The following is a 23,587-nucleotide window of genomic DNA, read 5'->3' as shown; positions in this document are numbered from 1 at the left end:
ACCACGGCCACTTCACTCTGACTCAGACATAACCATAAACCAGGGGTGTCAAACTCGCGGCCCGCGGGCATTTTGCGGCCCGCGGAAAGGTCCAGTGCGGCCCGCGACTTAGAGTTAAAGTCACCGGATATCCCCTCCCATCCACTTGCCTTGAGTTGAGCGCATGAGGCAATTCACCCCTTCTTCCTGGTTAGAAATGTGATGGGCGAGGCCTATTTGGGGCTTCCGTTTTGCGTCACCTCGGTGCGCAGCCCCGTGTGCAAGCTTGTGTGCAAGCTCGTGTGCAAGCTTGTGCGTGAGTCGAGCCCATTGGTCGAAACCGTTTTCGTTCGTTCATGTACAATGGCCCCAGCTGCAGTACCTATGAATGGCCAGCATGTCCAATGCGCTTCAATGCAACCACTGGGTTCTGGGGGCTTGCCAGAACCCCTGATCCTACCAATATGCCCAAATATGGGCGTGCCAATATACAGGGTATGGCCACATACTAATGACATCAGGGATCTTCATATATGGGCATAAAAGGGACACAGGTAGACAGACAGATACAGAGTTCCCAATGCAGCTACGCCCAAATATGGAGTGTTGTCTAACCTCAATGTGTCATCATGGCATCAAATGCAAACAAATCAGTCAGCTCCATATATGGGGATGCCCATATATGGCATATATTGATGACATCAGCAATCTCCATACATGGGCATAAAAGGGACAAGGACTGATAGTTACAGAGGGAGTGCGTGCCCGCTATCGAGGAGTTCGGATATCCAGTTGTCCAGAACTGCCGATCCAAACAATATTAGCCTCGCGTAGCCAGACTATATCACTGCGTGGATATGAGTCTGGTGCTTCCATGAGGACGTTTTTTCCCGAAGGGGCGGGATCAAAACAATGGCCCTCGACGCAATTGGTTAGACCTACAACCAACTACCAATTACAGTCTCTCATATTTGAATACTGGGCCCTGATTGGTCACCCACGTCTTCTGGAGCAGGAAATGGATTCTCTATGGAGCAGTGCCAGACCCAAATCGCAGAGTGCAATTTTTTTTTGCACTCGCAGATTCGTCTGGTCCCAGGCTAAAACAATATGCCCATATATGGGCATTCCAATATATGGGCATATACTGATGACATCAGGGATCTCCATATATGGGCATAAAAGGGACAAGGACTGACAGATACAGAGATCTCCATATATGGGCATAAAACGGACACAGGTAGACAAACAGAAACAGACATCTCCATATATGGGCTACTCTGACAACAAGCCCCCAGCACTATGACTCAGACATAATTGGTCGGATCGGCAGTGCAACGTAGGTGTGAGGGGAGGGCCGAACCTCTTGAATTCTGAAATGCTACTGTACAAACAGATAATTGTTCTTTATTAAAGGAACAGACACTGTTTTACAATACTGTACACTGACAGGCACATTCACACACCTCAAATCAAAACAAACCCATGTTGGTTTGATAATTGTCTATTATTCCATCAGCCACTACAATCACATCATCCTTTACTAATAAAAGCCACACAACATTTATATTATAACGAGGCAGGTTTTGTAGAGCTTCACCTGCAGACAATACATTACAGGACTCACGCTACTGAGACACACACAACTCCACAACATTTTATGTTTCAATTAAACACCATGCAAGACTGGAGCTTTGTTCTGACCTTATGTATTGATCATGCTTTCAGTTGTATGATATCAATGCAATACAATTCAATCTGTTCATATAGTCCGTAAGCTTGAAATATGGATTTTAGAAGAACATAGCCATTATCTTAGTAATTAAGTACAAAAGCATTTCACACATGATACAGTCACATTATACAATGTGATTATACTTACTACATAAAATCCTTATCAAACATGTAATGATTTCTGCTAGGAAGGTGATTTCACGTTCAGATTAAGGGTGCGTTCGGAAATTGTGCACCGGAGCGCACTCGCCTATTAGTTTGTATTGGCCAGTGTGCTCAATGCTGTATTTCCGAACATACCCATGTAAAAGAGACTTTTTACCTTCATCTGCAGAGGAGACGCTGAAAGAAAAGACGCTGCTTCTTCACATCCATCAATGTCGAGTGTCTGAGTTCATCTGAGGGTGTTTTCTCTTCCTCAAACTCAGCTACAAAAACATCTGTGACGTCAAACTGCTTTATGCTGAATCTATGTGTCAGGTTACATTTAGTTGTTGAGACATTCATCTTTAAATGACGGAGCCTGGAGTGGCCATATAGTCTGTATTAAATGGTTCTGTATTGTATTGTTGTACAAAACACTACAGTATTCAACATGTACATCATTGCTGTTGAGCAGAAACCTTGTATCTCCAGATTTTAAACTTTTTATAAGGTTACAGGTTTTGACCTGACAGCCACGCAATAGTAATGGAAGTTCCAAATGTATAAAATGATACAAGTTGTATGTATGGTTAATGTGTTTTACTGCAGACATCACAAGTCTGATCGATAGTATTGGATGTTCTACATGTATAAAATGATACAAGTCGTATGTATGGTTAATGAATAAAAGTTAATGTTTTACTGCAGACATCACAAGTCTGATCATGTCAGGAACCCTCCCACACCTCTGCTTCCACATCACTGCACAGTGTGTCTCATGTTGCTGCCATGTTGTTTCCTGTCGTTTCTCCCTCTCTCACTGAAAACTAAGAAATCATAATCATAAGACAACAATCTTCAGCCTGGTGGAGATAATGTACCAGTTATGTCGTTCATTGTTATTGTTTTGCGTGCGTGCGCGCGTGAGTGCGTGTGTGTGAGTGGTGCCTTGGAGGTGCGGCCCACTGATGACTCATTGAGGTCACCTGAGTGAGGATGTGGGCCGGGTCTCTATCAGGCCCTTTAGCTGGAGCTATGAGGAACTGAACTGGAAACAGAAACAGGTATGCGCCTTGCGGGAAACCCAAACCCAAAACTACAGTTCTACACAGAGCCTGTATAGTTAACCTCTTCCTCTGTCCACAATTTGTCTCAACTCCTTGACCCAAGACACAGCATTTGATTGGTTCTCTTATTTTATCCTCTTCGACTTAAGATAAAGTATTATTCTGCATCTAATCCATGCAGAATCCCTCCTTATTTTGTGGTTTATGAGCTAGTCATAGTTCACCTTCTCTTAAATTATTGTCAACATAAAGATCATCAAATACATATTTTAAAGCTGTCATTAGTGTTTTTGAACATTTTTTAATTCTATATTATGTGACATGTTCAAAACTATATGAAAGCAAGATGTTGATTTATCAGTGACAATGATTTGGAGTTCATCACTGTTTATGTTCACAAATAAAGCAGAGATGACATTGGTGATACATGATGGCATGAATGTTTTAAACATACTTTCAACTGGCCTTTTAATCCTGATCACAACTGACAGAATAATGATGTGTTCAAAGTGTGGTTGTATCTATAGTGACATAACCCATTGAAGAGTCGTATGGATAACAAGTTATGACAGCCATCAGAAATCAAGAGGTTTTATTTGTCACTATTTATACCGGTACAACTACAAGCAGTGAAACGCAAGACTGCTAACAGCAACACAATACAAATTATAATAAAAAAAAGAAGGGGGAAATAAGAAAAGCTAAATAAGATAATAGCGGCAGTTTCAGCTTTGTGTCTGGCTTTATAGAATATGCAATAAGGCATAACCATGTATAGATATATTTGTATGCATACATACATTGTGTAATACGGTTTGAGCAATCTGTACAGTTTACTATACTGCCTTATAGGATGACTTTGAGGTTTGCATTTCCCAGGTGAGAGGAATTAAACTGGCAGCATCTGATTAAAATAATAGTGTTCATTCAGTATTGTGCTCTTGCTTCATGTTACTCTCTGTGTACAGAGTCCAGGGCGTGGCTGCACGCCATAGAGCTGGACATAATGATGACCATGCACAAATTAATGATAGTGTATAATATACACTATCGTCTCTGTCGCGTGGAAACCTCATATGTTTAAAACTGTTATACTTTTTAGGATTCAATTCAAAAGCATCAAAAGTAGCAGATCTACAAGCCCAAAACACTATGCTTGTTGATCTGCTACTTTTGATGCTTGTGATGCCGTAGTGTGATCAAGTAGGGTGTTCATTTATGGAAAGAAAACACAAAAAGTAAAAATGACATAATAGGTTTCTGCACTTAAAAATAATAGTGAATACAATACAGTATTATCAACTGTGTTGTTAAAATCATAGTGTATAATATAATAATATTGTATACAGTATTATGAATTATGTCAGTAAAATCATAGTGTATATACAGTATTATGTACTGTGTTGGTAAATATAATATATACAGTATGAATTGTGTTGGTAAAATCATAGTGTATATATAGTATTATGTACTGTGTTGGTAAATATAATATATACAGTATGAATTGTGTTGTTAAAATCATAGTGTAAACACAGAATCCTGGGTGTTTGAGTTCATCTGAGGTTGTTGTCAAGCTCAACTGATAAACTGGTCTAACCTGAAACTATGAGTCAGGTTACTGTACAGTACACTGGGTTCTTGAGACATTAATCTTTTATAGTAATTCTTCTGTGGGTTTTTATGCCTTTATTGATAGTACAGTGGAGAGAGACAGGAAACAGGGACAGAGAGTGTAGGGGAGTGACATGCAACATAACAACAAGAGACCCTACTAAGGATTTAGTCCATTTTTAAAAGTGTCAGTGGACTGTGGTGTTTCAGGTGTTCGGGGAGGGCCTGTAGTACTTATGAAAATGTAAAGTGCGTTACAAATAAAATGTATCATTAATATTATTATTATTATTATTCCTTATGTATACTTTTGTGCGCATGGAGCACAGAGAGGGAGTGTATGTGGTTAGAAACAGAGATGACAGGATTGAACAAAGAGCAGAAAACAACAGAGACAGAACAGCCTGAGGCAGGTGTTTCCAAGCACATATACAGTGTAACTGCTGATGCCCACATTGACTGGGAGCGGTGCAGATATTATGCAATGTTGGCTGCCTGTGTCTCCTACACTGGGTGTGTGGTTACCTTAGTAATGCAGACATGCTAGTCTGTTCGCACCACACACACACACACACACACACACACACACACACACACACACACACACACACACACACACACACACACACACACACACACACACACACACACACACACACACACACACACGCCAAGTTTCATGGAATTTTGCCATCGTCAATCCATTCTCAAGTTGTATTACTGTCAAACACACACCCCTCTCTCTTTATCTCTCACTCACACGTGCACCCTCACGCAAGCATACATGCCATGCACGCACACAAATGCATTGTCTTTGACTTATGTTTCTTTTATCCTACATACCTGTTCACAATAATATTTAAACATGCTCTATTGTTTGAAAAACACATTGTCCCACAACTTTTACTAAAAACCTATAAGCCTGCTAAGTAAGACCAGAGCCATTAACAAGTTTGGACAAAATGATACAATTTTACAGTTTTGCTTAGTTTTTCTAAAATAGATAAATTATTAAATGAATACATTTTAACTATTTACAGGCTAATATAAAAATGTCCAAATGATTCAACATTCAACATCAAAAATTCAACAAATATAGTGGAGCAGGCCTGCAGAGCTATAGCACTGAAACTGCATCCACCAAACGTTGTCTGCCTAGGACTGTAGGTTCACTTTTTTTTCCTTTTAACTAATTGTTCTGGCCTTTTTTGATAGTACAGTAGAGAGGGAGTATAGGGGAGTGACATGCAGCAAATGGTCTGGAAGGCCCGGGAATCAAACCAGGGACTCACTGTCAGATATTAGAGCCAATGTGATACACATACCCTAACCACACTGCTATCAGGCACCCAAAGGTATTCATCTATAATGGTTCTGTATTCTTGTCAAAAACACAACACTCTTCAACATGTATATACACTACAATAGTAATGCATGTTCCACATGTATAAAAGCATACAAGTGGTATGTATGGTTAATGCGCTCTGGCCTGCAGTGTCTCAGCAATGTGTTTTACTGCAGACATCACAAGTCTGATCATGTCAGGAATTCATCCAAACAAACACAACAACCTTTGCTGACAAATTCAACTTCAACACAACCTAAAAGGCAGCCCCCCTCCTCTCAGCAACAAGCACACACTATAGTTGTGCTCTTTATACGGGAAATGAATAGCCGATACAGCCTCAAATGAGTTGAATGACACAATGATATCATGTTACTCATGAATTCTGGATTATTGATTAATTAGCATTTGAAACATACTGTATTCCTGTTGATTTGTCACTCCACCTGTGTCCTCTGAGTCCCCCCAGCCTATCCCAGTGTTGATTGTTAGTTGTGTTCACCTGTGTCTAGTTGGTCATTGTCTATGTACATGCCCTTGTGTTTTCTGTTCCTTGTTCGTTCCTAAATGTATGTCAGTGTTCATTCCTAGCTCTGTATTTCCTAGTATTATATCTTTGCTCCTAGTTCTGTATTCCTAGTCTCCTCGTGTATTCCTGTGTTTGTTCCTGTTCTTTGGTTAATAAACCCCTTGTATTGGATCTGCCTCATCCTCATCCTCATCCTCTGCCTCATCCTCATCCTCTGCCCTTCACTTTGGGTTCTACAGCTCTCTGTCTCCAACCGTGACAGTCCTCCCCGAACACCTGAGAGCACCACAGTCCACTGACGCTTTTAAAACATATTTTAACAAAGTATTGTCTTTATTCTATATATTCTATATATATATTCTTCTTTTTTTATGCCCTTTTTAAAAAATCCTTATAGGGTCTCATGTTGTTTGTTACCTTTTCTGTTTTTATGCCAATGTTTTTAATCCCTGTAGCACTTTTTATGAAAATGCAAAGTGTCCTAGACATAAAATGTATTATCATCATCTTTAAGTGTACCTTTGTGCATATGGAGCACAGAGAGGGAGTGTACGTGGTTAGAAACAGAGATGACCAGATTCAACAAACAGCAGAAAACAACAGAGACAGAACAGCCTGACACCTCATCCGCACTGCCAGCGAGCGAGCGTTCTGACGGCGACGTCGCGCGAAAAACTGTCCTCATTTGGGGCGATATGGAGCGTCGGCCATCGCGTTGCGACGTAGCATTAACCAATCATATTAATGGTGGGAAAAGTACTATATTTTTGGACTTAAGTAAAAGTATCAATACTGCGATGTAGAAATACTCTGTTACAAGCAAAAGTCCGGAATACAAATACTAAATCTATAAATCTATAAACAATAGCAGATCTACAAGCTCACAATGCCTTGCATCACTTGTAGATCTGCTATTTTCAAATGGCTGAAATGTATATAGGACTGTGGTTAATGTATGTTTTGTAATGATAATCAAAATCTACAAAGTAACTAGTAACTAAAGTTTTCAAATAATTGTAGTGGCGCAAAAGTAGGCTACAATATTTGCCTCTGAGATGTAGTGGAGTAGAAGTAAAAGTATTGGAAATTGTAAATACTCAAGTAAAGTACAAATACCTCATAATTGTACTTGAGTAGGCTACATGTTACTTTCCACCACTGCTATTAAATGAATAAATAATAGGAGCGGACTTGTGGAAAGGAATAAGCTACAGTGCGGCGCGCACGTACACACACACACACACACACACACACACACACACACACACACACACACACACACACACACACACACCTTCAGATATTCTTTTCTCCATATGCTGCACATGATAGCCTAGCCTACGCATCATGCACAAACACAACACTTAAATTCTTCTTAAACAACCTATGGCATATGTTTGCCTGTTTGACTGAAATAAACGTGGCCTAAATGAAGTGAGGGTCTCACTCACTGTATGAAAAGATACATAGTGCACGCATATGATCCACTCAAGTCCCGCACCCGCAGGTGCAGGACAAAAAAACAGTTAATCAAATAGAAAAAAATAAGTGCACACTGGTAGAAAAAGCTCCGCTATTTATGTATTGCTGTCAACTTTTCGATCAGTTAGAAGTTCAATAGGAATTTTACATTTTCATTAGGAAACATAGCCTATGTATCCCACATTTTCAGGACAATTCCCGAAGAAGCAATAAATAAATACATAGCGGCTATGGTGGAAGTGGAAAGTAACTAGTACATGTACTCAAGTACTGTAGGCCTACTTAAATACAATTTTGAGTTATTTTTTACTTTACTGGAGTATTTCCAAATTTCAATACTTTTACTTCTCCACTACATCTCAGAGGCAAATATTCCTACTTTTGCTCCACTACACAATAATTTGAAAACTTTAGTTAGTTACTTTGCAGATATACATTATTAAATTATAAAACATAGCCGATCTACAAGCTCACAATGCATCACCATGCCTTGTGAGCTTGTAGATCTACTACCTATTTTCAAAAATGTTAGTACTTTTACTTTAGGTAGGCTACTTTAAGTATATTTTGATGCCAATACTTTTGTACTTTTACTTGTTGTAACAGAGTAGCCTATTTCTTCACATTATTTGCTACTTTTACTTAAGTAAAATATGATATCTGAGTAATCTGACTACTTCTTCCACCACTGAATAGCGGAGCTTTTTTCACTCACTGTAGCCTACTGTTTGATGGTGGTCGCTTGAACTTTATAGGCTATAAATAAAATATGAAGTAATGAGGGTCTCACTAATAGGCCTAGCCTACTGTGTTTAGAACAATCCTCAAAAGTGATGTGCAGTAGCTGATGTATTGTCCGTCCACTATAAGTTCCTCCACTCTTTATAAAACGTCTGACAATAAAAAATAATAGCCTATAGATGTATATCGAACAGGCACAAAGCACTATTTTTTTTCACTCTATGACAAAGCAGTGTGCAGAGCAGATCTCAACCAGGTCCACAATGGAAACAAGTTCGGGTTTTTTGTGTTATCCTTTTAACAACCATTGTAAAATCCTACCTCTGTACCGTTTACAAATCTGTTAATAAAGTATTTAATCAATAAATAAAAAACAATAAAAAGTGTTTGGGGGCGGGGCACAGCCGCGAAACCTCGCTCAAATAGAGACCCTGCGAGCGAAAATAGGAGGGGTGGACGACGTCGCTGCACGGTTCGTTGTCGCTCGCGGTAGGTCAGGACGGTCTCATTGAAAAACATGTATTTTAATGAGATTTCATCGCCCGCTCGCGTCGCGTCGCATCGCTGGCAGTGCGGATGGGGTGTGACACCTCATCCGCACTGCCAGCGAGCGAGCGTTCTGACGGCGACGTCACGCGAAAAACAGTCCTCATCTGGGGCGATATGGAGCGTCGGCCATCGCGTTGCGACGTAGCATTAACCAATCATATTAATGGTGGGAAAAGTACTATATTTTTGGACTTAAGTAAAAGTATCTATACTGCGATGTAGAAATACTCTGATACAAGCAAAAGTCCGGAATACAAAATGTACTTGAGTAAAAGTACAAAAGTATTGGTATCAAAATGTAGGTTAAAGTAGGCTACCAAAAGTAGAAAGTAGCTACTCATGGTGCAGAATGTCCCATTTCAGTTTACAAATGTATAAAAATCTTATACTAAATCTATAAATCTATAAACAATAGCAGATCTAAAAGCTCACAATGCCTTGCATCACTTTCTGCTATTTTCAAATGGCTGAAATGTATATAGGGCTGAAGTGGTTAATGTATGTTTTGTAATCAAAATCTACAAAGTAACTAGTAACTAAAGTTTTCAAATAATTGTAGTGGTGCAAAAGTAGGCTACAATATTTGCCTCTGAGATGTGGTGGAGTAGAAGTAAAAGTATTGTAAATACTCATAAAGTACAAATACCTCATAATTGTACATGTTACTTTCCACCACTGCTATTACATGAATAAATAATAGGAGCGGACTTGTGGAAAGGAATAAGCTACAGTGTGGCGCGCACGTACGTACACACACACACACACACACACACACACACAGAGCTTCTGTGAAACGATGTGGCTGACAAATATGCCTCACTTCCTCTTTCCATCTCTCTGTAGCATGTATGAACAGACATGTTATCATGTGGTCACAACTACTGAATACAGTTATATTTTACTGACATCACACTGAGAGGAAAATAACAGTATTGCATTTACACACACACACACACACACACACACACACACACACACACACACACACACACACACACACACACACACACACACACACACACACACACACACACACACACAACCATTTATTTATGTCCACATAAAGGATAATACATACAGGGACACACATATTATAGGTGCAGTAGGGTTACATTCACAAAATCATGGCATATGTTTTCTTGATACAATAGTCATAACACTCAGTACTCTACGGGTATAAGTAACAGCGTCTCCGCCATATGTGGCGACTGCCAATTATAGCAGAGATAGAAAAATACTTTGCCAGCCTTTTTGCCTCCTTTTTGGGAGGCAAAAAGCCTGGCAAAGTATTGTGACACACACACACACACACACACACACACACACACACACACAGCCACACACAGCCACACAGTAAACGTATATTTATGTAAAGGTTGTGCATGTTTCATCCTACATCCCGTGGTGGAAAAATTACTCAAATATTTAGGTAAAAGTATCAATACCACAATATAAAAATACACAGTTACAAGTAAAAGGCTGTGTTGAAAATGTTACTTGAGTAAAGGTACAAAAGTATTGGCATCAAAATATACTTAAAGTATCAAAAGTAAAAGTACTACAATGTTTGAAAATAGCAGATCTACAAGCTTGTGAGCTTGTAGATCGGCTATTTTCAATAGCCTAAGTATAAAATAGTCTATCTATGTGTAGAGTATAAAGGTCATGTGGGTCTATCTATGTGTAGAGTATAAAGTATAAAGAATGCATCTAGGTTGATCTAATCAATACAGTCACTCTTTATTTGTAGAGAACATTTAACACAGTAATATGATGGAAATAAATTGTCCATTTCATCCAAAGAGAGCAGGACAACATCCTGCTCATCATCTGATACAAGATGGTGAGTTAACAGAACAGCTGGTGTAAGATAGTGGACCCTGCTGTACTAATTAAGACACTGGACCACAACAGACAGTAAGATAGTGGACCCTGCTGTACTAAGACACTGGCCCACAACAGACAGTATGATAGTGGACCCTGCAGTACTAAGACACTGGCCCACAACAGACAGTAAGATAGTGGACCCTGCAGTACTAAGACACTGACCCACAACAGACAGTAAGATAGTGGACCCTGCAGTACTAAGACACTGGCCCACAACAGACAGTAAGATAGTGGACCCTGCAGTACTAAGACACTGACCCACAACAGACAGTAAGATAGTGGACCCTGCAGTACTAAGACACTGACCCACAACAGACAGTAAGATAGTGGACCCTGCAGTACTAAGACACTGGCCCACAACAGACAGTAAGATAGTGGACCCTGCAGTACTAAGACACTGACCCACAACAGACAGTAAGATAGTGGACCCTGCAGTACTAAGACACTGACCCACAACAGACAGTAAGATAGTGGACCCTGCAGTACTAAGACACTGACCCACAACAGACAGTAAGATAGTGGACCCATGCAGTACTAAGACACTGACCGGAACAGACAGACAGGAGGGGAAATGCTTTGCTGATGGCCTCAATGAAAGAAAGAAAGAAAGAAAGAAAGAAAGACAATTATTCATGTACTTTACATGAAACAAATAAGATAATTAAGACTAATCACACACAAAGTATTATGGAGTTAAAACAGACAGATAAAGTTATTGCTTAGCTTAGAGGTACAGTAACTTTAGCCTAACTAAAGGCTTCTGTCTGGTTGAAAGTGTGGTCAGTGCAGGAGAGAAGCTGCTTCCTCTTACATATAGAGAAGAGGACAGGAACTGAGAGAGTGAGGTTAGTTTCAACATTCTGTAGGAGGAGAAGCATGGGTGACTCAGCAGGAGGGACAATCTAGCTGGCTAGAATAGATCATTTAAGGACAGTAATGGTGTTTTAACTCTTACAGAAAGACTGGAAGCCACACAGGATGACACACCTGAGAGAGAGAGAGAGAGAGACTGAGAGGCTTTTTTGTATACTATTTAAATGGTACACTATGTATGATGTCAAAGCAGGAGATTGACAGTTTTATGCTCATGGACTACTGATAATATGTTGGTATACATTTTGCAAGCTTGCACGCACACACACACACACACACACACACACACACACACACACACACACACACACACACACTTCAAAAAGTAGCAAAAATAGCAGATCTACAAGCTCAAAACTTGTCGCACTGCGATGTGTTTTGAGCTTGTAGATCAGCTATTTTTGCTACTTTTGTGTGACAATAGCCCGACAGTATATGCAACGTGGCCCTCTGGAGTGAGTGTGGAAATACAGTGGCCCTCTCCATCATCAAAGTTGCATTACCCCTGGTCCAGGACAACACCAAGGCTCTTGGCCGTTGGAACAGAAGTCACCAGGGAGTTTTCTATGGAAATAGTTAGATCCTGCGTGGGCCAGGACCAGTGTTGGGCATAACGGCGTTTAAATAAACAGCGTTACCTAACGCCGTTATTTTTTTTTTAATCTAATTAATTACAATTTCCATCGTTGCAACGCCGTTACCGTTACTGACAATGAAATGTGCTCCGTTACTATGTCAAGCGTCCCCAAGCTTTCTGTTACCAAACACCGGCTGACAGTGTGTGTGTCTGTGTGTGTGCGCAGCAATACTACAGGCGGGGGCTGCTACTCCTCCTCTGCAAACACGGTAAAAAAAAATACCAAGGATACGACAGTGATGTCTCTTACTTTTTGCTGTTACGCAACCAGGAAGTAACACAGACTCGACGCTGTTTAAGCAGTGACATGTGACATAACATCACAGACGAATCCTTGGTATTTATATCTTCATGGGTATTTTTTACACACAAACCCAGCGCGGCGCACACACAAACAAACTAACTTTAACAACCAGACCAGTAGAGAAGAGATGGCGAGTCACGAGCAATCCGACAAGATGGCTTTCACAAATTGGCGGTACAAGCACTACTTCACATTTATTGAAAGAAAAGGAAAGAATGTACACGTGAAGTGCACGTTGTGTGCCGGGGGGAAACATTTGTCCACGTTTGTCCACGTTTGTCCAAAGCAACTCCAATTTAGTGTGTGTGTGTGTGTGTGTGTGTGTGTGTGTGTGTGTGTGTGTGTGTGTGTGTGTCAACTGTGTCTTTAATTCACACCCCAGACAGCACAGCGACATAGCGCCGACGTAGTGCCTATGCCCACATCCCTCTGTAGCATTGTAGGGGCTATGTCGCGTGGGGACCGTTTGCTCACTGGGAAGATGTCTCCGCGACGTCGCTGGCCGCTTTTGCGGCGACATCGCTGCTATCTCTGTGCGATCTTAATCCCGACGGTTCAACGCTTAACCTCCCTTCACCCTCTCCTCTTCATCCACTCATTCTCTCCTTGTCCTCTCTTTATCCTCTCTTCTCACGCTGTCCATTCTACACTTATTCTACACTATTCTACATGTGCAAACATTGTTTTATATGTTTAATATTTTCCAAAAAATCTAAAATGAATACCATCATTTATTAAAACAGTCCTTACCTGCTGTACCGGGTAATGGAAGCCTTTCAGATAATGATAAATATACAAAATGTCTTTGGTCTCTTACTGGATATTTAAATATAAGTTAGTGAAACAGTAATAGTTTTCCATTGTTTAGCCTACCACTGCATAGAATAGAAATGACACATTTTCTTACTATACCTTTTCAAATTGTTCTGCAAAATTCTACTTCATTCACAATACCCTTTTCCCTGTCATTTCAACAAAGAAACATTTAGCAAAACTTTGTACGAAACCTTTTTCTTTATGTATGTAATTTTCAGTGCAAATATCATAATATACAGAGCAGTATTTAACAATAAAACAAGTCCAAAAAGTGCAGTGTCACAACACCAGTGGTGGAAAGAGTACTCACATTTTTTATTTAAGTAAAAGTATCAATACTGCAATATAGTACTCTGTTACAAGTAAAAGTCCGGAATTCAAAATGTACTTGAGTACAAGTACAAAAGTATTGGCATCAAAATGTACTTAACCCTCCAAGACCCGCAGTTGTAATATTACAACATTTGTATTTTATCAAAAACATGGTATAAATCATTTGTTTTCCTGTTATTCTTTCACCTAAACATCATCATTGGATCCTATTGTTTAGTCTTGCAATGTCATTGGCCGGGATATTTGCATATAAATACCCCCCACAGAGGCAGGAAAAGTCACAACTTGAAAATCCTTGAAGGAAGAACAATCTCTTTTTCACTGGACAGGATTTCTCACAAAAAAGTAAGTAAAATGTCTGCAATAATTTTTTTGGTGATCATTAGAATGTCTAGAACATGTACATATGATATTATTGGGAAAGATATCCCCCAAATGTAAATTAGAGCATGCTTTATACTTGTTGTTTTTTTACAACTCTGGGTCATAGTGGTAGCAAATAGCAATGCCACCTGTTCACCTGGCTAAGTGGAGTCTTATAGTTTTCACAATACATTTATACAATTATGTGTATTTTCCCCACATTGCATTACTATATATATATATATACCACAAATAACCACAAACATTACCAAAATGTTTTGCTAAAACATTATAGGCAATGAAATGTTATAACTTATAAGCTAAAGCAGTATATTTGTCTTCGAGTACAATTGGTTAAAACATACAAATTGGTATGTGTGTGTGTGTGTGTGTGTGTGTGTGTGTGTGTGTGTGTGTGTGTGTGTGTGTGTGTGTGTGTGTGTATATATATATATATATATATATATATATATATATATATACCAATTTGTATATTGTAACCAATTGTACTCGAAGACAAATATACTGCATCATTAGCTTATAACATGTCATTGCCTATAATGTTTTAGCAAAACATTTTGGTAATGTTTGTGGTTAGCAATCAGTGTATGGTAATTGTTCATATGGGAGTCGCCCAGTTAAGAATCTCTCATCATTGTTCATGTGATGGGTGTTGGGATTGCCCACTTACAGTCATCCCCAATCCCTTTGTTAGGCTAAGCATCATCATTCATCACTGATGGTGCTAAGTACCATCATCACTGATGCCACTTGTGAGGATAAGCAAAGTACAATAGGTTGGCCAGACAGTATTGTGTGACTTGTGAAATATGTACCTGCAGTGAGATGTGCTAGTACTAATGTACTAATGGTATTTCTTTATTTTCATTTCAGAATGCCACAAGCAAGGAGAGAGCCTCGCTTCACTGCAAGGGATGTGTTGGATATTGTAATGAATGGAGAGAGTGATGTGGACATCGACTTTACTGAAACTGATGAAGAGTCGGATGAAGAGGCCTGTGGAGAGGAGTCCAAAGAAAACCATCGACCCAGTGAACCCAGTGAACCCACTGACCCACTGCCCACTGACCCACTGTTTTTCATTTTGTTCTTTTAATAAAATCAAAATTCTTAAAAATATGGCTTATTGATGTTATTATTCATAATGTACTGTTCTGAGGCCCAATATTATTCATAATGTATACTGTTCTGAGGCCAAATGATAAACCATAACCATATAAATGAACCCTTAAGTTGTTTTAGTGAAGTATATAGACATTTGCCATGCTATTCTGACAGTGAGTAAAATGGCCTATAGGAAATTCTGCTACCCGTTAGACCCACTGTTGTAATATTACAACATTTCAATAAAACCTTACGAAAACTATTTTTTTTAAAAAACATTATATTTTCCTCTCCAAAGTACTCCTAAAACACCATCTGAAAGGTTGACAATTTTTTTTTGTAAGTAGAAATATATCCGGGTCTTGCAGGGTTAAAGTACCAAAAGTAAAAGTACTCATTATGCAGAATGTCACAAATGTCAAAAATCACAGGCAATTTTAAAATAGTCTGCATTGTGGCTTGCAGGGATCCCAGTCAAAAGCTTTATTGTATGATATACACCAGGGGTCTTCAACAGGGGCTCCGGGACCCCTAGGACCCCTCAGAGATACTGAAGGGGGGGCCACCAAATCTTTGTGTGATAGGGATTTCCTTTTCAAATGTTTTACATTAACCACTTGAACCCTTGCATCCCTATTCTGGGGGGAACATTAGCCGAAAACAGCATACAAGCTTGTAGATCTGCTATTTTCGGCAAAGAGGTTGTGTGTACAGGGAAAAAAAGAGCAGGTCAAAGCTCAAGTTTACAAAGCAGTTGCGGCCACTTCCTAGTTCCACTTCAAAATACTCAATGCATTTTTCCCATTGACATTTCCAAAAATATTTATATCAATTAATTTAAGCCTAGAATCAAGCCATCTAGGGTCCTGGTGAATCATGACCATTAAACATTTTTTTCTGTGATTTATTTTATTTTATATTTAATTATATGATATACTATATTTAATAAATACCCTTTGTTTTGCCGTTTTCAAAAAAGTTTTCACAGAATCAAACATTTTATGGTCATGATTCACCAGGACCCTGGATGGCTTGATTCTAGGCTTAAAATAATTGAGATAAATATTTTTGGAAATGTCAATGGGAAAAATGCATTGAGTATTTTGAAGTGGAACCAGGAAGTGGCCGCAACTGCTATACCCTATTGAGGGTTTTAAGTGGTTACATGTCTGAAAACACACATTTAACATGAATCCAGTATGTAGCGGGGGGTCCCTGCTCCATCTCTCTCTCAGCTAAGGGGTCCTTGGCCTGAAAAAATTTGAAGACCTCTGATATACCTAATTAAGTTTTTAACTGGGTGCCCTGCAAGCCATAGCGTGCAGACTATTATTTTAGAATATTTAGTAAATTAATGCCCTACTTTGACATACAAGAGGAAGGAAGCTGGCTAAGTATCATAAGTGTCCTTGAGCAAGACACTGAACCCCTACTGCTTCCGATAGTAGGTTGGTGCCTTGCATGGTTTCCTCCGCCATCGGTGTGTGAATGGGTGAATGTGAAGTACATCGTACAGTAATTTGAAGGGCCGGAAAGATTATAAAGGCGTTAAATGCATAAATGCAGTACATTTACCTGTGCACAAGATGTAACAATATAAAACAACCTTGAAACTTGAACCATGAGTTTAAGTAGCAAAAACAGTGAATCCACAAGCTCACAACGCATAGCGACAGAATGTGAGCTTCTAGATCTGCCATTTTAAAATATTTTTTAAAGCGAAAGTGGTCAAGTGTGTCTGTGGGTTTTAAAAATATTTAACCAATGAAAAGAGCTTGTGACTAAATACTACATTGGATCACAGGTTCCTTTTCCCCATTTCCTGAAAACGAAACAGTTTTAGACATGCAAGTTTTCTGTTTCACGCTGACGATATGATAAAGCTGAGGAGCCCACAAAGACAAGAAGACCACTTCATTCTGTTGTTGATTGCAGTCCGTTTCTTTAGCCCCCACCACCACTTTCGACCTGAAGCCTGTTTGAAGTGATCGGTCATGGCGCTGTTGACTTGCTGTTTTGTAGCATGTACATGTAGTCCCAATGGCTTCTGCAATGAAAAAACAAAAAAACAAAAAAACATCAACAGCAAATATAGATGTTGCATAGTACAGACAAGACAAATTTTCCTTCATGACTATACATCTTATCAATCACATGTGTACACCGTGAAGAAGTAATCACGTAACTCTTCCACTGACAGAATGGATGGCTGTCTTTCTTTTTAAGATATTTTTGGGGGCTTTTTCTGCGTTTATTGATAGGAAAGTAGACTGACAGGAAACGGGGAGAGAGATGGGGGGTGACACACAGCAAAGAACCACAAGGCCAGCAGGCGCCCCAGTGGCTGTCTTCCTTAAGGCGCTCTTCCCATGTTGTAAAACAAAAAAGGCTCGCACACTGTGGGCTCCTGTTCAGGCTCACAATGCCTCGCGTTGCGAGGCGTTGTGAGCTTGTACATCGGCTATTTTCAAAATGTTGTTATATTAGGCTATTTGACAATTTGGCCAATGTTTTACCCGTTTATGGTATAGTTTGATGCAGTAATGGTCTTATTAATTATTTTCTCTCTTTTTTTTTTAGGTATTATTTAAAACGGTCTTAAAAGTCCTTAAATTGTCACTTCACTGTCATCTGATGACCCCCCCAAAATCATGTGGGGACCCCCCTGGGGATCCCGACCAACAGGTTGAGAACCACTGATATACGCCAATATGGTGTTAGTTAAAGCTTTCTCTTCGATGCCGTCACTGCAACTCCAAATCCATTGTGCCGAAAATAGCTGATCTACAAGCTCACAACGCGTTGCAACGTGACATGTTGTGAACTATAGATCGGCTACTTTCACAGATGGTTTGTCTATTATGACGTGTCCAGAATAGGGACTATAGGGTTGATGTCGCTAAAATGTACCTTGTGCAGTCTTCACTCTTTGCTGTAAAGGAATATGGCCCCAATGTTGAATACAAAGTACAGTTTAACACTTTCCAGCTCTACAGATTGTTAGCCCTGTGCAGTTTTCTTCAAGAGGGCATATATTTAGTTTTTGGCCTGATAATGCATGTGAGAAAACGAATGAACAAAAACAGTCAACATAAACAATATTTGAATCTATACATATAGATAGATACCTTGTGCTTGTTCTGGCTCTTGATGTGCAGTAGAGAGTACTTTCAAGATCTATACAGCGGAAAACACAATGAAATACATTCAATGTTATGTGGTTTGACATTTATACTTATAGCTGCTGTAAAGATTGACATTACCGTATCAAGGTATTTTGATTAATTGAATACATTTCTGGTGTCAAGCTTAGAAGACTTGTCTAGGACCAGTTGCAAATTGCAGACAGGTGCTCTTTATGGCGGTTTTGAAGGAGGGTACAGAGTCTCACTTTTTGATGGGTGTTGGTAGGGCATTCCACATTTTGGTGGTATAACAGAACAAATTTAACCCCAAGTTTGTGCCGAATCTGGGTTGAACGAGTTCAGTGGAGCTCCTTCTGGTGTTGTGCCTGCATGTGTCTCTCATGTTGTTGAAGCAGTTAGACAGGTACATGGGCTCAATGATCCCTTGAGTATCTTGAAGACCAGGCCCATTACAAGTTGCTGTACTCTGTCCTCTACCCTGAGCCATCCCACCCTATAGAATAATGAGCAGGGGTTAGGCGAGTCCTAGGTTTGAGGTTTAGTAGTAACCTGATCAGTTTGTTTTGGGAGGTCTGAAGTTTTGCTTTTAATGCCTTTGAGGTACTAGTGTACCATGAGGTGCATGCATGGTCATAAAATGGGCTTGCTTCAGGGGATTAGGGAGTATGAGTTAATCAACATAGCCTTTCTTTAAGTATACCTGGTGTTGAGGTGTGGGGAGGGGCTGTCACCAGCATATTTGACATGGCCGGCATGTACCTGGGAGGATACTTATTCCATATGTACAGTGGAATACATAGTCTTCATAATTAGCTACAATGAGGACACGTTGAATAAAAAAAAGAAATTGAAAACTTACATTTAGGTGTTGGGTGATCACTGATAAGTCTCAGAAGTGTCTGGTGTTGGCTGAGCTGCTTAAGTCCCCTCATGCCGTGGTCGCCTGCCGCTAGCTGCATATCCTGCATATCTAGGTAACATGCTGGCATGGCCAGCATGTTACCTAGATGAGAGTATAATTATTACAAATGTACAGTGGAATAGATAGTCTTCAGTCTTCAGCTACAAAGAGGACACCATTGAATAAAAAAGCATCAAAATTGAAAACTCACATTCAGGTTGTTGGGATACAAGTCTCAGAAATGTCTGGTCTTGGCTGAGCTGCTTAAAAAGAAGATGGGAGGCCTCGAGTCCCGTTCCCGATGATCTTTACTGCACGTCTCTCCCCCATCTCTCACATCTTTTTTCCTGTCCTTCTCCACTATACCTATAAATAAAGTCAGAAAAGACCCAAAAACATTCTTTTAAAAAAGATGGGAAAAGAAAAATGGAACACTTGGCAATACAACAAAAGTTTACAATTGAAAGTTTACAATTGAACAAAGTTTACATTTTGATGTGTAAATATAAGTAGTCAGTGTAGTATAGACCAATTATTTGTTAACAAACATTGACACTGGACGCACAGGTGACTGCTTCATGTAATCTATTCCCAACAGATCGCCAAACCTGCTGTTTTGGGGTGCACTGGTTTTAGTTCATTCAACCCCCTCTTGTGTGTTGGCTAGTGAGGTGCGTCCTAGTGAGACATATGTACTTCACCCCGCAACAGTATTGCGCGCCGAACAGCTGACATACAAGCTCACAACCACGTCGCGGATGAGACCGTTGTGAGCTTGGAGGTCTGCTGTTCTCAGACGTTCTCTGCGCACGAGACCTTCACGGGACGGACGGGCTGCAGCTGCGCAAGCAAGAGCAGGTTCTGGTGCCATGATCACAGAGCGCTTAGACCGGGAGCCAGGCCCAGCCCTCAGGATGTTCTCTGCTAACTGCTTTTTTCACTATTATTTCCTGTTAGCATATACCTTGGGCCATCACACGTTCATACTGAACACGCCCAACTCTGGGCCGTTTGGTCTCAGGGGCCCCAAAACCCCTTTTTGGGGCGAAATTAATGTTAATGGCAATATTAATTTACTAAAATTACATAAATTGTCTTACACATATGAAATTCGACTATCCTGACACATAGGGGTAAGTAGCAAAATAGGATTCTGGTGCTTGCTACCATTGTATTTTTAAAGTGACCTACAACATCCCCAGAAACACAAAGAAAATACTGTCCGCTTGACAAATAACAACAAAGATGATTATTTTCCAGCACTTTATGGTGAATATCACTGCCTCACTTGTATATACAAAACTTCCCATGTCCATAAGCTTCAATTTGAGCCCAAGATGACCTTTGTATCTTGAAAATTACTTTTTCTGTAGCCAAAATTCTGCACTATACCTCAAAATTGAATATTCAGTCATAGTAGAGGCCCTAGGAGGGGTCGACGCGCGATTGCGCGTGGACCCCTCCCAGGGTCTCATAGGGGTAATAAAAAAATTTGGACCACTTTTTCTTGGGATGATCAAAATCCCTATATTAGAGGTCTAATGGATGCCAAAAATCCAAACTAGAAAAAATAATAATAAGCAATCGCACGTGGACCCCTCCTAGGGCCTCTAATATGACTCAATTTTCTCCGATTTGATGTATAGTGCAGAATTTTGGCTACAGAAAGAGTAATTTTCAAGATACAAAGGTCATCTTGGGCTCAAATTGAAGCTTAGGGACATGGGAGGTTTTCTATATACAAGTGAGGCAGTGATATTCACCATAAAGTGCTGGAAATTAATAATCTTTGTTGTTATTTGTCAAGCGGACAGTTTTTGTGTGTGTGTTTCTGGGGATGTTGTAGGTCATATTTAAAAATACAATGGTAGCAAGCACCAGAATCCTATTTTGCTACTTACCCCTATGTGTCAGGATAGTCCATGCCGAATTTCATATGTGTAAGACAATTTATGTAATTTTAGTAAATTAATATTGCCATTAACATTCATTTCGCCCCAAAAAGGGGTTTTGCGGCCCCTGAGACCAAACGGCCCCGAGTTGGGGGTGTTCAGTATGAACTTGTGATGGCCCAAGGTATATGCTAACAGGAAATAATAGTGAAAAAGTTAGCAGAGAACATCCTGAGGGCTGGGCCTGGCTCCCGGTCTAGCTCCCTCCGTTCTTATGACAGCCACTGGAGGTGGGGTTTGGGGGACAACTGTTTTGAATTGCTATTATTGTTTACACACAACAGAAACCAAGGATTATATATTTCAAGAGCGAGAGATCACAGTAAAAATCCTAAGCAATCTTCCTCCATACTGTGAGAAAAACAGCATCTGAAAGTTTGATGGGATGCATTTTTACACGTGAGGCTGTGACCATCTTATGAGCGGTGGGGTTCAGTTGGTGCCGGCCTGCGTGCACATACTGGTTCTTATTAGTGTGACGTAGTCTGTTAAGGCGTCTATATAGTCGCTGGTGAAGTCTAGGGTGGTGAAGTCTGGTGTAATGAAAGACACAAGAATGTACAAGAGATACAGAGTCACTTTGAACGTACCATATGCACAGCATACTTTCTCAGCCTGGATCCCTCGTGCCCTGTGGTCACCGGTTGTATGTCCGTGGTCTTGTCTGGTCATGTGTCTCATTTGTAGTTCATAAACAATCAAACGAGCAGATAGACATAAATATACATACACAACAAATAACAAATAAATAAATAACCATTTATTTATCATTCAATTTGTTCAAGAATCATCTCCAACATGTCAGGTTAGTACACACACACCTCTCTCTCAAGGCCAAATATATACACACAGTGACCCTCACTCTCTACGATAGCTTTCGTACAGAGTGAGGTTCCAAACAGGGCTAGGACTTGGAGCATACTATAAGTTAAGCCTGGCACTCTTTTCCTCATGTGTACGGTACAATCAATGTGTCATTTTGAACCATTATCTTAAAAAATAAGCTGTCAATGAGTCGATTATTAAATAGAAAAACATGTGTAGCCATAAACCAGGTACCGCCCTGTGTAGTGTCTAGTCTAGTGTGGCGTAGGCTACTTTACTAACAGAACTGAAGTTTTCAGCTCAATATAACGTCAAAAATATAAACATATTTGACATATCATCGATGAAATTACTAAGTTTAGAACATATCCTAACCATTTCTAGTGCATAACTGTGATGTTTTACGTTACAAACCTGTTTTAAACAGCTGAAATGAGGAGAAACGACGGTCGGCCGGGAGAACGTTATTGTTAATATCACCAGCTGGGCTCTCTGAGTAGTAAAGTGGGAGTGGTTCACAGCTCCTCCCTAGACTGGTGACGCAAGGTTAGCTCCTCCCCGTGTGAGCAACTATTTAACTTTGATTAAAATCCATCCTGTTGAACGCGACATAGCACCGATGTAGCAGCAACATAGCCCCTACATAGCCAACGCTGGGAAAATAAGTCGCTCTGCCGATCCCCTAGCAACACCCATGCTATGCACAGAAATGGAACACGATGTGTCGGCGATATGACGCTCTTATTCTGACGTCGCAGCGACGCTGGGTGCTGTCTGGGACTAGTGTTAAAAGCACTTTGTGGTTTAACTGTTTACTTCTGCTCAAAGAAAATACTTGAAGTAGGCTACAATTGTCTACCAGTACCATACCGGTTGTCTTGTCTGAAGTTGTAACTAAGATTTACACTAAAAGCACTGTAGTGTAGTCCAGTGTTTTTCTTTGTATGTGAACATGTTGCTCTGTAAAGCTTTAAACCAAATTAAGGAAGAAGTTTGACTAGCACAACTGTCACTGAATGGAAAATAGGTTTTAAAAACGTATTTCAACATATTGAGACTTAAAAACTGGACTTTCAAAAAGTTTGAGAACCACTGGTGTAGGCAATTACACCTGTTTTACTGTTGTTATCTACCAGTTGCTGTGCGTTGAGGTGCAATAAATATTACATTGAAGTGCAATACATATATTGAAGTTTATTTCTCCCTCATGGCAAAGGTTATTATGTGTAAGTAGTAAGTACCTG

The 23,587-nt window shown here is 39.9% G+C and overlaps 1 protein-coding gene and 1 long non-coding RNA gene across 4 annotated transcripts in view; both read right to left on the bottom strand.

Moving 5' to 3' along the window:
- The window catches only part of LOC308080684 (protein NLRC3-like), a 414,646-nt gene that overhangs the window by 358,441 nt on the left and 32,618 nt on the right, over positions 1-23,587 (bottom strand). The gene's annotated exons all lie outside the window — the stretch shown is intronic.
- Positions 16,884-22,175, bottom strand: LOC308080727. The gene is made up of 5 exons (XR_013932728.1): positions 22,109-22,175; positions 19,778-19,932; positions 19,525-19,668; positions 18,648-18,696; positions 16,884-17,566 (listed from the first exon to the last, which is right to left on the bottom strand). It is a non-coding gene; the product is annotated as an uncharacterized lncRNA (long non-coding RNA).

This window comes from Gymnoscopelus braueri (assembly GCF_963280865.1).
Source record: "Gymnoscopelus braueri genome assembly, chromosome: 24".
NCBI lineage: Eukaryota > Metazoa > Chordata > Actinopteri > Myctophiformes > Myctophidae > Gymnoscopelus > Gymnoscopelus braueri.
The sequence above is the reverse complement of the archived record's forward strand: the minus strand, read 5'-3'. Positions and strand labels throughout refer to the sequence as shown.